General features: G+C 32.6%; 1 protein-coding gene across 3 annotated transcripts in view; it reads right to left on the bottom strand.

Annotated features, from left to right (window-relative positions):
- Positions 1–14,079: 14,079 nt before the first annotated feature.
- The window catches only part of NOVA1 (NOVA alternative splicing regulator 1), a 166,451-nt gene continuing 165,061 nt past the window's right edge, over positions 14,080–15,469 (bottom strand). For all 3 annotated transcript variants that reach the window (XM_055418184.2, XM_088829509.1, XM_088829508.1), the window contains one exon: positions 14,080–15,469. This exon is cut by the window's right edge and continues 4,712 nt beyond it. The gene's annotated coding sequence lies outside the window, so the exon portion shown is untranslated.

Below are 15,469 nucleotides of genomic sequence, written 5' to 3'. Positions count from 1 at the left end.
GGCTTATATTATTGTAAGGCTGATTGTGAAATGATCTTAGTGTCGGGATTTATACATTAATGTTCATGATCTTTTTCTTTATAAATTCTGGTCTCCGGACATAAGAACACTATCTGTAGAGTTTTTCTTTTCAGACTATCAGTCATTTCTTTCCTGGATTATAATGTGCTTTAATGGGTCTTAAAACAGGTTTCTTTTATAGAAGCATTATGTAAAAGTAGACTTTTCCCCCAAGCAGATTTATGGACACAGTATGGATTACTGGGAAGCAAACTTGGCTGAAGATCAGGAGGTATGAATTCCAGTCACAACTCTGTCACATGGTTGCCATGGGATCACTACTAACTGATCTAACAACAAAAAAGGGCCTACTTTACTTGGTCACTGCCCCATCTACTAATAGCATCTCCATTGTATTTTCCTATGCATTTTGTGACCACACTATAGACACGTGCGTGCTTAGTTGCTCAGTCATGTCTGACCCTGCGATCTTTTGGAAATTTTACATTCAAAGATTGTATGTCCCCTCTCTTCCTGCAACACTCAGCAAAATAAAGCAGAAAGAGATGTCCAATAAGTGTTCCTTTTTGATTAGCTTATGACTGATTAAGGGCTAATATGACACGAGGTGTGTCCAACTCTTTGCGATCCCATGGATTGTAGCCTGCCAGGTTCCTCTGTCCGTGGGATTTTTCAGGCAAGAATACTGTGGTGGGCTGCCATTTCCTCCTTTTTGGGATCTTCCCAACCCAGGGATTGAACTTGCTTCTCCTGAACTCCAGGTAGATTCTTTATCTGCTGAGCCATCAGGGAAGCCCATCCTATAGATAACTGTTACTATATCAAGTATCACAGTATAGTATAATCTTTGGTTTCTTTTTATGTTTCCTCCAATATCAGGACAAAATCTGTTTCTTTTTTATCTAAATAAACCTAAGACTCATCCCAATTCCAGGCATATTACAGGCATGCAATGTTTATTGAATGAAAGAATGAAAATCACAGGCAAAAACAAGCAGTCTCTGCTATCCATTCCTGTACTCATCTACAGATAGGGAATAAGTAGACTCTGGTTCTTCTTAGCTCACAGGGAAGACTGAAAAGAAGGTCTCACCACCTTCTTTTTGAAAAATTTTTTAATTGGAGAAAAATTGCTTTACAATGTTGTATCGCCTTCCCTGGTGGCTCAGCAGCAAAGAATCGGCCTGCCAATGCAGGTCTTGCCTTTTAAAAAGGTCCTTCTCTAATTCCCCTCTCTAGAATTCCTGCTCTCCACCTCTGTCCCATGTCACTATTTCTTTACCCTGTTTTATTTTCCTCATAGTTGATTTTTTTTACTCCAAACCTTATCTTTCTTGTGCCACTTAGAAACTGTTATGCCTTTTAGAGGGGCTTCCCTGGTAGCTCAGAAGGTAAAGAATCTGCCTGCAACGTGTGAGACTTGGGTTCCGTCTGTGGGTTGGGAAGATCTCCTGGAGAAGGGAATGGTTATCCACTACTTTTAGAAAGACACATACAGGTGCTGAATAAATACTTAATAATGAATTTGTATGTGTGACACTGGGGAGACTCTTAATGCAATAAAAGTAAATGCTCTGAATTTTTATGTGACAAAAGTACTATGAAAATATAAGATACTTTACCATCATTACTTTGAGACTTCTCCCTTGTTTGGAATGGAACAAAGACTTATTTGATGCTAATTTTTATCTTATTTAGTTTTGTAACTATCCTTCCTTTGAAAGAATTATAAACTTTTAAAAATGCAACTCATTTTCTTGAAATTTCTCACTCAGATCCTTTCTCAAGGGACTAAGGAATATCTCTCAAATCACTTTTTTCAAAGTTGGAAGATGATATTTAATATGAAAAAATGTCAGTTTGAACTTCAGGAATTAAACATTTTTATTCAGTATGAGGATCTCTCAACTTCACAAAAGTGTAATGTGCATTGTGGTGCAAATGTAGCACAGGAAATAACACGTAGGTTTTGGTGCTTTTCTGTTTCTTTAAGGTTGATGTTTTGTGACTCCGAATGTGAACTCTCACATAATTTGTAGAATCATAGCTATGTACTCTGTTCTAAAAGGAGATTTTTAGAACTGGGCCATTAGTGTAAAAACTTACCATCCTAGTTGTGCGTTGACTTCATGCTACCATCAAGTAGTGCTTGCCCCAGTCACTTCTCATGTTTATTTTCACACCTGACCAACAAGGATGTTGTTGAGAAATATATGAACATGAATATCACAATTATATCCACATAGTTTTATAAGAGTTGATCATATTCATACTTAGGAAGAGAACCATTGTATCTATTTGTATATAATGTGAACTGCAAACAATGTCTACAGCGGGCAGAAGTTTAGTATTAGTTTTGCTGCATTATTTAATTTTATGTAGTAATTTTACAGCAATGTCCAGTGTCTACCTCCTGAAAATAAGAGCCATTACAAAACTTTTAACTATGGATTTTATTAGGAGGCAGTTGTTTAAATTCAACCAGGGAACTTTATCCCATCACACTTTACCTTATCATTCAGCAAAAAACAAAAACCAAACTTTTAAGACCAAGATGAGGGAAAAAGGGTTTCCATGGTAACTCAGACAGTAAAGAATCAGCCTGCAATGCAGGAGACCTGGGTTCCATCCCTGGGTCAGGAAGACTCCCTGGAAAAGGGAATGGCTACCCACTCCAGTATTCTTGCCTGGAGAATCCCCATGGACAGAGGAAGGCGGTAGGCTACAGTCCATGGGGTCGCAGAGTTGGACACCACTGAGTGACTAACGACACTGAGGAACAAAAGGTAAAGCCAGACCTCAACCAGTCACACTTAGAGTCAGCTGCAGTGTCCCCAGGTGTGGGCTTCTTTAATGAAAAAGGAAAAAAAAAACTTAAATCAATATTTAATAAAAGAGCCTACATTTCTCACCTTTCATGTCTTAATTTACTTAATTGAGCTATTTGAAGTATGTAACATCAAATGGTCATTAAATTTTTACTATGTCAATGGTGGGTATTTACTCATTTCTTGAAAGTCAGGTATCTATAATGAATAATATTTGAAACATAACCCAGGTACTCTTTAACTTACCTTCTCAGATTCTGGCTCATTTTTGAGAGCTGCTAAGCTGGGTAGACACCAAACAGGTTAAAATTTTAACACATTACGCATTTAAATATTATCACCACTGCTGCTGCATCATGTGGCATATGTTCTTCATACACCAAAAGTCACCTGACCTTCATAGGGGTCTGGCCTTAATTATCAGGCATCCAGCATACATGCTGTCAGAATTTCAGATAAAATATATTAAGACTCATATTTTAAATTACTATTTTTTGCCCTCTAGAGAAAGGCAAATTATTTTTGAGCCATACTATGTAATAGAATGTGAGAATAGGTATAGGTATAGGGATTTAAATTAGTTGATATTCACATTATGATATATACATTGTAATTTTGTTTTTACTTTTCATTTCAAAGTTAAAAAACCTATGATAATTTATAAAAGTGGTAAAAAGCAATTTCTCTCTAGTTTTTTGTCATCTTTCTTGGTTATGCTGAAAGCCAAGATGCCAAAATTCCTAATATTTAGAAACCAAAATAACTTTATCGATTTAGTGATGAAATTTGTGAATATTCTTCATTCTAAATTTTGGAATGATAGAAGTAAATCAAGGTTACCTATTATCCAATGAATACAAAAACTTATTCATTCCAGGCTTAAATGTTGGGGGAAAGGTGGGCTCTATGGGATTATTTGTATTCAATTTTTCAGATAATTTCTGATTTTTATACTAATTTGCTAGTCTGCATAAAACATTTATATTTGTTCATTTTGTCCCTCTGAAATTTTAAGTTTCAATAGTACAAGGCAATTCATAAACAAAAATTTCATTCTTTTCTAATTCAAGGTTTTTCTCTAAAAACAGTAGAAAACTGAGAGCAGTTCATAAATTTGAGAGAACCAAATTTATGGACTAGATTTAAAAATATACAATCTTTTTGTATGATGCTTTAAAAATCTGTTGTGTATATTTAAAAATTTCCCATTGTTGAATTACATATAAAGGGTGGGCGACGAAGAATCACATGAGATAACTGCTTGGGAGTCTTTCAGTGTCTGTGCAGTAAAACACAAATGTGAGGTGATGCTGTCACCTTCGTCTTTGCTGTCTGCTTCCCCATGGGATCATCTTCAATCTTCTCACTGCCCACAGTGTAGAGCTGCTGTTTCACTCAATATGCCAGGCCCATACTTCATATTTGCACGTATCTAATTTTCCCTAGTGAATGTTCACATCGTTTTCAGACAGAGAAGTTAGAGAAAGCTAGACAGCAAGAAAAATAAAGCTGGATCATTTTTTCTTTTAATGTACATTTCTACACTATGGCTTTTCTTTTATGAACACGACAAAAGATGTTTCCTAATATCGTATAGTAACCAACTTGACATGTAATTTTAATATAGTTGGCAAATAAAAATAAAACATTTCCCCTAGTTAGACCAGCAAACAGGCTTTTGGATTGAAATACAATTCTCCTCCCAAGCCTTAGAAGTAAAACATATCACTCACGAGCAAGGAAGTTGTCTCTAAACTTTACATTGAGAATTCCCATTTTAAACAACCAAAGATTGAGTTAGAAAAGGATTATGAATCAAATTAAGTAATTCCCTCCCGTAACATCAAAATCACTTCTCCCTTTGACAATCATGGATAAAATTTCAGTAGAGTTAAAAAAATATGTTTTCCCTTCAGAATTAGTTCTTAAAAATATTTGGTACAATAATCCTATGGCACTGGGTAGTCTGTAGACTATTGATAAGTTCTGATAAAATAAGCCTTCTTTTACATAGGGTCACTATTTGTCATTCATTTTTACTGCACTTAGACTCTTTATTAGAATTTCATACTCTATTCTATAATTCATTCTTTATATTTCAGAGAACTATCTTTGTTGGCCATGATAACAAGAGTTAGTCCCTATATTACATTCACGGCATTAAGAAATCATTTTAAAGTGCTGATTTAAAACACCTAGATTCTATCAGCTATATGCACTTCATTGTACTGCAGAAAGAAACACGACACTGTAAAGCAATTATATTGCGATAAATAAAACATCTAGGTTCTAGGATATTCATTTTCTTATTCTAAATTCTTAATGAATAGAATCACCTACAAAAAATGATTAAGATGATCACTTTTGCTTATTACACACTAAAACTAGTAATAAGCCCAAATAAACGAGACTTCATAAATTCAAGAATGATTCACTTCCCTTCTTTCCCTATTTCCTGAATCTTCATAGACTTTTTAAACTTAAAGAATTTTCTTACCATTTGAAAAATAGTATATTTTGAACGTTAAACACAATATTCAATTTAATGCTTTCAAGACCATAGCAAGCAAAATCTTCTGAGTTTACCATTGCCAATATTTCAATTTGATAAAAACAAAAACCTGCTTAATTATTAAAATCCCATTGTTTTCAAATATTAAGAGTTGTTAACACTGCCTTAGCTTAGTTCGGGTATCCATCTTGCACTTTCCTCCTACTCCCAATATTTGCTTCTTTTCCACTATAGCCGGTCTTAGGAAACATTTTAAAGGCAGCAAATATACTTTTATCCTAGATAGTTAGGCTCTTATGTAATACATTACACTGAAGATCATTTGGTTAACCTCTATAAAGTATTTAAACATATCCTTTACAGTGAATAACTCTTGCCCAGAGTAGAAAAACAATTCTGTGGTCTTGAGTTTTCATTTTGTATTCCAAAATATCCTCAGACCATGTAGCTTTTGTAATTATCCTTCTAAGAAGCTAGTAATATATTATGTCCACAATAAAATTAAATACACGCTAGCAGGAAAAAAGCACTGAGCCATGTTTTAAATCTTTGCCTGTACACTAAATCATATGCATGATGATGATAGCTTCTTAGCCAAATATGGGAGTTGAGCTTAAGAGCCAACTCCAGCAAAGTATTGATTGTTCAAACTAGGTGGGGGAATATGTTTTAAAAATATATTCTCATTAAAGTTTTAAATACCTCCTAACCAATAACTATCACTAAAATGACAGATACTTCAAAGATTCAAAGGCCCACTTAATATTAACTGCAGTGTCAATTTTTCCCCATGGGATTGTCCATATTACCTTTTGTTTTCTGTTTCTATTCTGGTGAAGAAACCCTGACCATAATATTTAAATTCTAATATAGGATCTTGAACTGCCCAAGAGCTACCTTTAGTACAATATGTGTGTGTTAAAGTTCCCACTATGAGTAAACAGTTACATCTGCCTTGCCCTTCTCCCCAGTATTGAAACTGGGTAAATTATCATGGCCTAAGGAAAAAACACTATCAAGGTATAAGGAAAAAAACATCTGATACTGTTTCTGCCATTTTCAAGAGATTGTTAGTGAAGAAAAAAGTTTAAATGATGCAGTGTCAAAGTATTTTGAACACTTTAGGGTACAATTATGATCTTATTATAAAAGTGTAGGCATTTGCTGATTTATTTAAACATTAAACTTGCTATGCAAGCTGTTAAATATACTCTGTGGAATGCAGTATGGCTAAAATTATTCCACAAAATATATCCACAAAGACTGCCAAATTTTCTCGATTTTCTTTATATTGTATAAACTGATTTTTGGACATTGCAGTCCTTTAATGACTTGATTATTTCTGTGCTATCCTACAATTCTTCCACTAAGATATAATGTCATAGCCCAGAATCGTTTCATTCGCTTTCAAGAGTTCCTTCTTACAAGCAGATATTTATTATCTTTAAAAATTTCAGATCAATATTTTACTTTTAATAAAGCATGTCTAGACCTTTTAAAATAGTAGTCTGTACCATTTTATTATACACTACCTTTACTAAAGATGAAATAATAGTAAAGTTATACAGGGAAATTATTTGAGATGTAAAAAGCTAAGTACTAAACACAATAAAATTTTATTGAGACATTAGTAGTCAGATTTTATGAATATTCAACATAGTAAAATTATTGGTGAATTTACTGTTCATTATTTATTTAATTTACATGATAGAGCAGCAGGGTTTTTTGGGGGGGTTTATGGAAGATTTAAACTGAAATAAGACCAGTTAACGGACAATCTGATAACCATGTTGTCAGTTCACTGAATTTATTTTCTCAAGGTCATCAATTGCTAATGTTCATTTAATTTCAGCAGGTCTTTTTTATTAATTGCAAGTTTTTCTATTATAAACTTACAGAATATTACAAGTTTTCAGCTGTTTCTCATTTATTCATTGAAATTTATGGGCACAAAATATATTTAAAGTGTTTTCCTTGAGTCTTCATAAATAACCTCTCATGATTGTTATTAGAATTTCATCAAATTAATAAACCAGGATTAAAAAGCCACATCTTTGTTTAATCATTTTTCCTACTCTTTGATTAATTTAGGGAATTGCTGGTATTTGTTTTCAGTCAATATGAGGAATTCTATTGAATATTTAATAAAAATCTGTTGTAATATCTTTATGGGGGTCACCCAGATGGAACTGTAATAAAAACGGCTATGAGAAAACATGTAACATCTCTTGTGTTTATATTGTAGGTAGGTACTTTTCTATGTCTAAGTTTTTCAAATTTGGTGTTTATCTTTGAATCCTTCATGCACATACTTTGTAAAGTGTATTCACAAACTTTACTAGATTTTGATTCAATATAGTTTATGACTTTCATTTTTAGATGCAATTGACAATTTACTGAAAATCTCTTTGCCTCCTGGAGGTTGAATTTAGGTACTGAAAATTAGGTATTTAAAACAAACATTATCTCGTTTAATCCTTACATGCTGAGGCAATTGTGACCCCCATATTCTATACACAATATTGGAATCTACAAAGTGCTTAGAAACAGTAAGAGTGACACTGAGATTCAAATCCCTCTTTGCCTCAAGTTTCATTCTTTCCCTCATATCATGCTTTGTCTGTGAGATTTATATTCTCTAGCTGATCTTCTTTAAATTTTCCGATAACCTAACTAGTTAAGAAGAGTCACAAAATCTTTTTTCTAATTGACAACAAGCATCTTGATATTTACTGCTTTTGCTTTGAGATTATAGAAATTATATCTGTAACGCTTAAATTCTTACCATGTTTCACTTTGAATATCATTTATTCTAGAGAATTAACTTCAATCCATTCTGGGCTAGATGAATGGATTGCCTAGGACAGCCCAGATTCTAATTTAGGGTATAATACAAATTAGAAAATCTAATAAACTCAAATGATTTATATGTCTCTTCATTTGGATAGCAAGGTACTGGTAATAATTTTAAAATATTTGAGATTAATAGTTGTATTTTATCTTATCAGGTCATGCTATTAGTGATTATTATTTTAGAAACAATTAATTTCCTATTATCAAAGGACATGCTTGTCCTAAAATTCTTGCCATCATTCTAGAGTGCTTTACACTCTAAAGTGTAAAGCAAACAGGCTATTTTATACACTATTTTCAGTGATTATATATTTTTGCTTATCCTGTAGACTTATAAAGATGACTATATTATTAGTAGTGAATATGCAAAAGCTACTTCCCAACTAGAAAACAGCATCATTTGATGAAAGAGGAAATATATATATTAAAGAATTAAAGAAATAGGTATATTGGAAATTTTTATAAACCCACTTAGTATAAGGAATGTGTGATTGAAACAATTCATTAAAACAACTGAGCTACTTCTAGGAGTTAAAATTTTACGAACCTCTCTGTATGTTAGTTGCTCTGTTGTGTCTGACTCTTTGCGACCCCATGGACTTGTTGCCTGCAAGGCTCCTCCATCCATGGGATTTTCCAAACAAGAATACTGGAGTGGGTTACCATTTCCTTCTCCAGGGAATCGTTCCAAACCAAGGACTGAACCCAGGTCTCCAACATTGCAGGCAGCTCTTTACCATCTGAGGCACCAGGGAACCAGGTAAGTTAAATGTGATGATCAAACTGGATATGAGTGTTAATTTGACTGTCACACCTATTTTCACAATCAAATAAATAAGGGAAGATAAAATATATAAAGTGTGCATTTGGTCATTTAGGAGACTGAAAAAAATTTTTTAACTATATAAAAATCAGTTTATATCAGATATGGAAAGTTTCCACATATTTTAAATTTCCTGCCTCTCAGAAAAAGAACAGCAAATGATAGACAAAGAGTTGCTATTGCAGAATTTAAAAATTTTTCCTTTACCTCTTATCCATATCCAAAACTGGTCTCTCATAAAATGTCATTTCTGAACTTTTTTTATAACACATGTTAATTTATAACACACTAACATTTTGATAACTTTTATACAATAATCTTTATAATTTACTAAAGGATTCAATAAAATTTTAAAAATACAAAATTCCTAAATATACTTGAAAATTTAATTCCCAACAGAATAGCCAAGAAACAAGGTATTAGTATTCTCATGTATATAGAAAGAAATTGACATATCATTTCATACAACTTTCATTTACTGTTCCAAATATATGTTAACTTTGATGTACGTATGTATGTGAAGTCGCTCAGTCGTGTCCGACTCTTTATGACCCCATGGACCGTAGCCCACCAGGATCCTCGGTCCATGGGATTTTCCAGGCATGAATATTGGAGTGGGTTGCCATTTCCTTCTCCAGGGGATCTTCCCGACCCAGGGATCGAACCCGGGTCTCCCGCACTGTAGGCAGACGCTTTACTGTCTGAGCTACTAGGGAATTTTCCTTTTTGAAATGTGTACTTCCTAAACAAATTTTAAACACTTCCTGAACATGTATTATTAATTCACTGCCATTGCCACAGGTTTAGAAGATCCAAGTAAAATTCAGAAAACTTTCCAACATTTGATACTTCTCTATCACGTGCATTGTTTGGTAGTTTGAGAAAATATATATTGCTTAATTTTAAAAATATCTACCAAGTGGCAGGACTTTCCTTATTCACTCCTAGAGCAAAGTTAACCAACGATAGCACTTCGAAAGTAGCTTTGAAAGACTGTAGTACACTGAATCTTGTGAGCACTCAAAATGAAATAAATTTTTTTTCCAGGGCCACATATCTAACCATGGATTGGACAGATGAAGAGCTACATGTTTATTACAAATAATTCTATATATCCCTACCATGTTATTCCAATTGCTTGAACATGTTATTCCCCAAAAATGCTTAGTTTCTCACGAAGATTGTGGCTTTATTTCTGTACTTACTACGGTATCCATAAAGAGGTAACATGGAAAATTTGAGGAGAAACATGCTTACTAGTATCTGGTGGTGGTATTTGGCTGCTAAGTCATGTCCAACTCTTGTGCAACCCCCATGGACTGTAGCCCGCCAGGGACCTCTGTCCATGGGATTTCCCAGGCAAGAACATTGGAGTGGGTTGCCATTTCCATCTCCAGGGGATCTTTACAACCCAGGGATTGAACCTGAGTCTCCTGCATTGGCAGGCATATTTTTAGCCGCTGAGCCACTGGGGAAGCCTGTTTAGTAGTATATTTTGCTTTATATGATAGCTATTATTCTGAAATCTTCAGGCTACTTAAACTTTTGGAAACAAAAACACAACTTGCTTTAAAGTTGTTTACTATTTAAAATATTCTAGAACATTTAATTTATAATTTTAATTTATAAATTTGAAATCTTTATGTCCTGGGTAAAGTGGGATAAATTCTCAATTTTTTAGTTCATAGTGTCTTGAGACTCAGCAGTTCTATATTATTTCATTTTCTGAGAAAAAGGATAAAATTAATACATGTATCTTATAATAGTGAAAATTAAAGAAGGAATACATTCTGTAAATAGCAGAAGATAAAAATATCAATTATAATTGCATCACATATTGGGAAATTATTTTGTGAAAATACTTTCACTAATAATACTTGAGAAAAAATTCTTATTTACTCCTTTTGTATTTTTAAAAATCCCACAAAAATTTAATTTCAGAAATTTAACATTTAAATATACTTAAGCTAATGGTAATAAAACTGATGTTAATAAGAAAAATAATATAATTTTGTAATGCTTTAAACTCTAACTCTGCACTTCCCAAATATTTCAAGTGGCATAAAAAGAGGTGTGATAAGCTTAGCTATACTAGTTTTACTGTTTCACCATAGATAAATGATGGCATAATTGACAGTGAAGATAATTTACTCAGTTCAAAATTAGAATCAATGTATGCATAGTATAACCTCAATTGAATGTTATAACATCCTAGTCAGAAAAATAGGGATTTTGCACCTGCATTTTAAATTTCATGATTAATTTTGTGCTTTTAGATATAACACTACTCAAAATTTAAAAATTATTAGAAGTTCCTCTCGTCCACGATTTCTTCAAATCAGGGTAAAAAGTGATATAGATATGAGCAGAAAATAATCAAAAAGTGTGTGTGAACCTGTAAATAGTTGCTGTATTGAGGATAAGGAGGGTGGTATCAGCATAATGTAATTTTTTTTCAGTACCATTACATTCTATGTGCCATTTCATTGGTAATTTAGTGTATATCTTTGCTTATCACTATAGGAGACCTATCAACGTAGTATCAATTTGTAAATAATAACCAAGAGATGGCAAACTCATAATATACAAACATGTGTAACAGAGATAACCTTACACTGTCACTAACCTCTGCATGCCTGAGCAATGTTCAAGTCTCAGAATGCATTATTTTGGCTGGCTATGGTCTTTTGATTTGGTTACTTTGGTCACTGTTTGAAAGACCATTTCTCCTGTGCTTTGCCTCTTTACACCATCTTTCCCCCCTCCCTTTTTTTTTCAGAGCTAGGGATTTAGATTTGCTGAGTTGATTCACAGTGAAGAAATCCACATGAAAACTAATGCCTGTGCTGTATGTGCTTAGTTGTTCGGGTGGGTCAGATTCTGGCCCCATGGACTGTAGCTAGCCAGGCTCCTCTGTCCATGGGGATTCTCCAGGCAAGAATACTGGAGTGGGTTGCCACACCCTTCTCCAGGGCATCTTTCCAACCCAGGGATCGAACCCAGGTCTCCTGAATTGCAGGCAGATTTTTTACTGTCTGAAACTAATGCCTAACAAAAGTTTGTACAGGGACTATTTTTAAGCATACTGATGAGTGGATCCATCAGTATCTAGAATTTTTTTCAGAATGTTTAAAAAAAGCACATCATAATAACCTATAAAAACTTCAAATATTTTTGATATCTAGAGAAAACCACTGTATAATAAATAACAAAAGTTAATGCATAAAGAACAATTAAGATGCCAATTAAAAGAAACAATGCGTATAATTTTTTTAAGCTATTCAATGGAATTATAGTTCCTAAATGGAACAGAGCACAAAGAAAATTTCTTTAGAAGTCCTAAGAAAGGTTTTAAAATTTCACTAAAAGAATCTTTTGTTCAGAAATACCTACATTGGTGATTAAGGCTTTGAAATTATAAACATATTCTTAAGACAGTGAACAACTAAATAATATTTAGTTACCTGCTAGAATGTAGAAAAATCAGTTTCATCAACTTGAAGAAAAAAAATACAAATGAATTTTGTAAAGGTCTCTGGATTAAGCCTTTGCAGTGCATATAGAATTAACATTTTTCTAGAATTCATGAAGTCAAATCTTACAGGAAGTTCAACCTCAAAAGTTTTCCCTCTACTGGCAAAGCGATGAGAAAATATAATTGAAAATAGCTAATTAAGTATTTGGCCTTCTGAATAAATTTTTATAAAACAGGTAGTTTGAATGCAAATAATGCTGATAATTGTCTCTATCCTCCTTCTAACCTGCCTGTGTTTAAACATTACCCCTCCCCACAGAAACACCATAATCCTGATGTTAGGCAGAAATGTTAAAGATTTCTAAGAGTTGTCTTTCTTAAGAATTTATTAGGGACCCCCCAAAATATATCCTGTACAGAATTGAATGGAAAAGTTTCCTACTTTTTACCTTAAGATATTTTGGAAATATGATGGTTAGGCTTTGACTTGATTCAAAGCAGTTCATTTTTTAAAAACATACATCAATTTGTATCCTACTAATAGTTTTTTTTTTAATTACAATTTGATTCTTATCTATGCTTTAACCCCTAAAAGTAATAGTTTATTTTACAATTTCCGCATGGATTGGTTTCCCTACAAGTCTATATGGGCTTCCTCTAATCAGAGCTTCTTGCAGCATTTATCTCTAAAATAGCATAAAATACACAAATACCATAAAATAATCCAATTTATCCAAGATGGTTTGGTAAATACACTGAAATATTTTAATATATTACTGTATACACTATAGGCTTGATTTATATTAATATTTAGAAAAAATAATATACCATTAAAAGCATGAAAATTTTGAGAAGTCATCATTTGGAAATTAGGTTACAAGAATTCCTTCAAAGGAAAAAAGTGGTATTATTACCCATAATCTTAAATACTGACAAGAGACAGTACTCCTGTTATTGACCAAAAGCTGCAAAATTGGATAAGCCAATGAATAACGCCCTTAGCATATGTTAAAGTTTTTGTAAGCCAGATCTCCCCAAATATTTTACTAATAAAAATAAACTGACAAAGCCAAAGACTTAATTATAATTTGAATGCTCTTCACAGTTCAGTAGAATTGGAATACTCAATTGATTTCTTAACTAAAAGCTTATTTAGCATCTCTGCTCAAGCAGAACAACTTAAAAAAAAATATATATATATATATATACACACACAGACACACAAGCACATCAGTATTTGTTCTAGTATATCCTTTACAAAGCAGTGCTTCTAAAACGAGGACTCTACATTGATAAGAGGAACAGTTGACCTTACCCTAAAAATTTTTAAACATGTATTATTATAAAGTCACAATTCAAGGGAAATAAATGTATTCTACATAACAATTTTAACCGCAATGTATAAGTCACATTAAAGAAAATTGAGGCACTGTGGCTCAGAGGAGTCCAACTTTTCTTGATAACTATACATAAAGAAGTTATCTGTATCTAATAACCTTTTGATTATCAACCACTTGAACATATGATTTCACTTATGTTTTGCTCTTCTAGTTGATTCTGAGTTAAAGCGATGCAAATTGGTCTTTTATTGTTTTGGGCAGTGGCCAAACTGATGTGATTTTGGTGATGGGGGCAGGGAAAAGAAGTGTTGTTTCTCATAAAAATTCTTTAGTCATTTCATTAGGTAAATATACTTAAATGCTAAATACCTGACCTTTGCAAATAAATGCAGACCTACCTTGATTTCCACAATAAGCCTCTATTAATTTCCATGAGACAATGTTTTCACAAAATATAAGGCAAAAACATATTACTTAACAGAACTCATAATTTAAATAATTAAAACTAATTTGTGTTTAAAGCTATTTGCAGATTTATTAGAGAAACAAATACAAATATGCATTTCTACAGAACTTTTTTTTTCCAAAATGAGCTTGAAACTTGTTCCACAGTTTTTACTTGTTTATATATCTATGGTAACCCAAGTATTGGCTTCTGTACCACTTGTAATGAGACAATTGCCCTTCCATTGCAATTATAAAAAACTATTTAAAAAAATTCGGCACATACACGTTAAATATTTTTCCTTAAAAAAATAATCTAATCAAAATATTGAATACTTTAGATTTAAACAATATTTTATTTACAAATTTGATTTGATTACTTTATTACACAAGGTAATGCTTCAATTTTCAAGAACAGTTTTTTTTTAAAATATAGACCAGTGGAATGACATCCTATCTAGTAATATGTACTACACTCCAATTTTTTTTTTTTTCAAAATCAACATGACAAGTTTTCTAATACTTTCATTTTGGGGGAAAATGTTATTTAATTGGGGCACATATCTGATGAAACAAAAAATAACATGCAGAATTCCAAAAATAATCTCTTAAAGTAATATGATACTTACCCTTTATGTAATAAGACATCTATGAACAACAGTGCATAACAATATTATGTATTCATGTTTATGAGAAACCAAGCAGGAGGCAAAATGAGTTCATCTTGTTTTCTAATCATGTGCAATTTCATATGGCTGTCTGCATCGTTTAAATAAAGTGTTTACATTAAATTTATAAGACTGCATTGCACTTAAAATTATTATGGATAGCCATGCTTGCCCTGTTTTTAATGAAAGATGAATTTTTCCTACTAACAGAGTAACTGTCTTAAATCATATCTGTGATGTAAAGAGTATTAAATTATATTTCATCTCCTTTCAATCGCTGCCTTGGAAAGCAAGAATTCACTTCTTGGAGAAGACTTACAGTAAGTAAAATTTACTTAAGGACTCAGTGAGGACGTGAATCAAGAATGTACTATAAGAATGGACTAAAAGGAATGTGATTATCATCAGTACCTTTGTTGAAATCTATTACCACCACTAAAATTTCCAAGGAAAGATAGGGCCTGTAACATAGGGATTCCATTCATTTTTAAATTACTAAAATCTA

The sequence above is a fragment of the Moschus berezovskii genome, chromosome 21 (assembly GCF_049115385.1).
Source record: "Moschus berezovskii isolate FMDL1 chromosome 21, NW_MosBer_1.0, whole genome shotgun sequence".
Classification (NCBI taxonomy): Eukaryota; Metazoa; Chordata; class Mammalia; order Artiodactyla; family Moschidae; genus Moschus; species Moschus berezovskii.
Note: the sequence above shows the minus strand (reverse complement) of the source record. Positions and strands in the feature narration are given on the sequence as shown.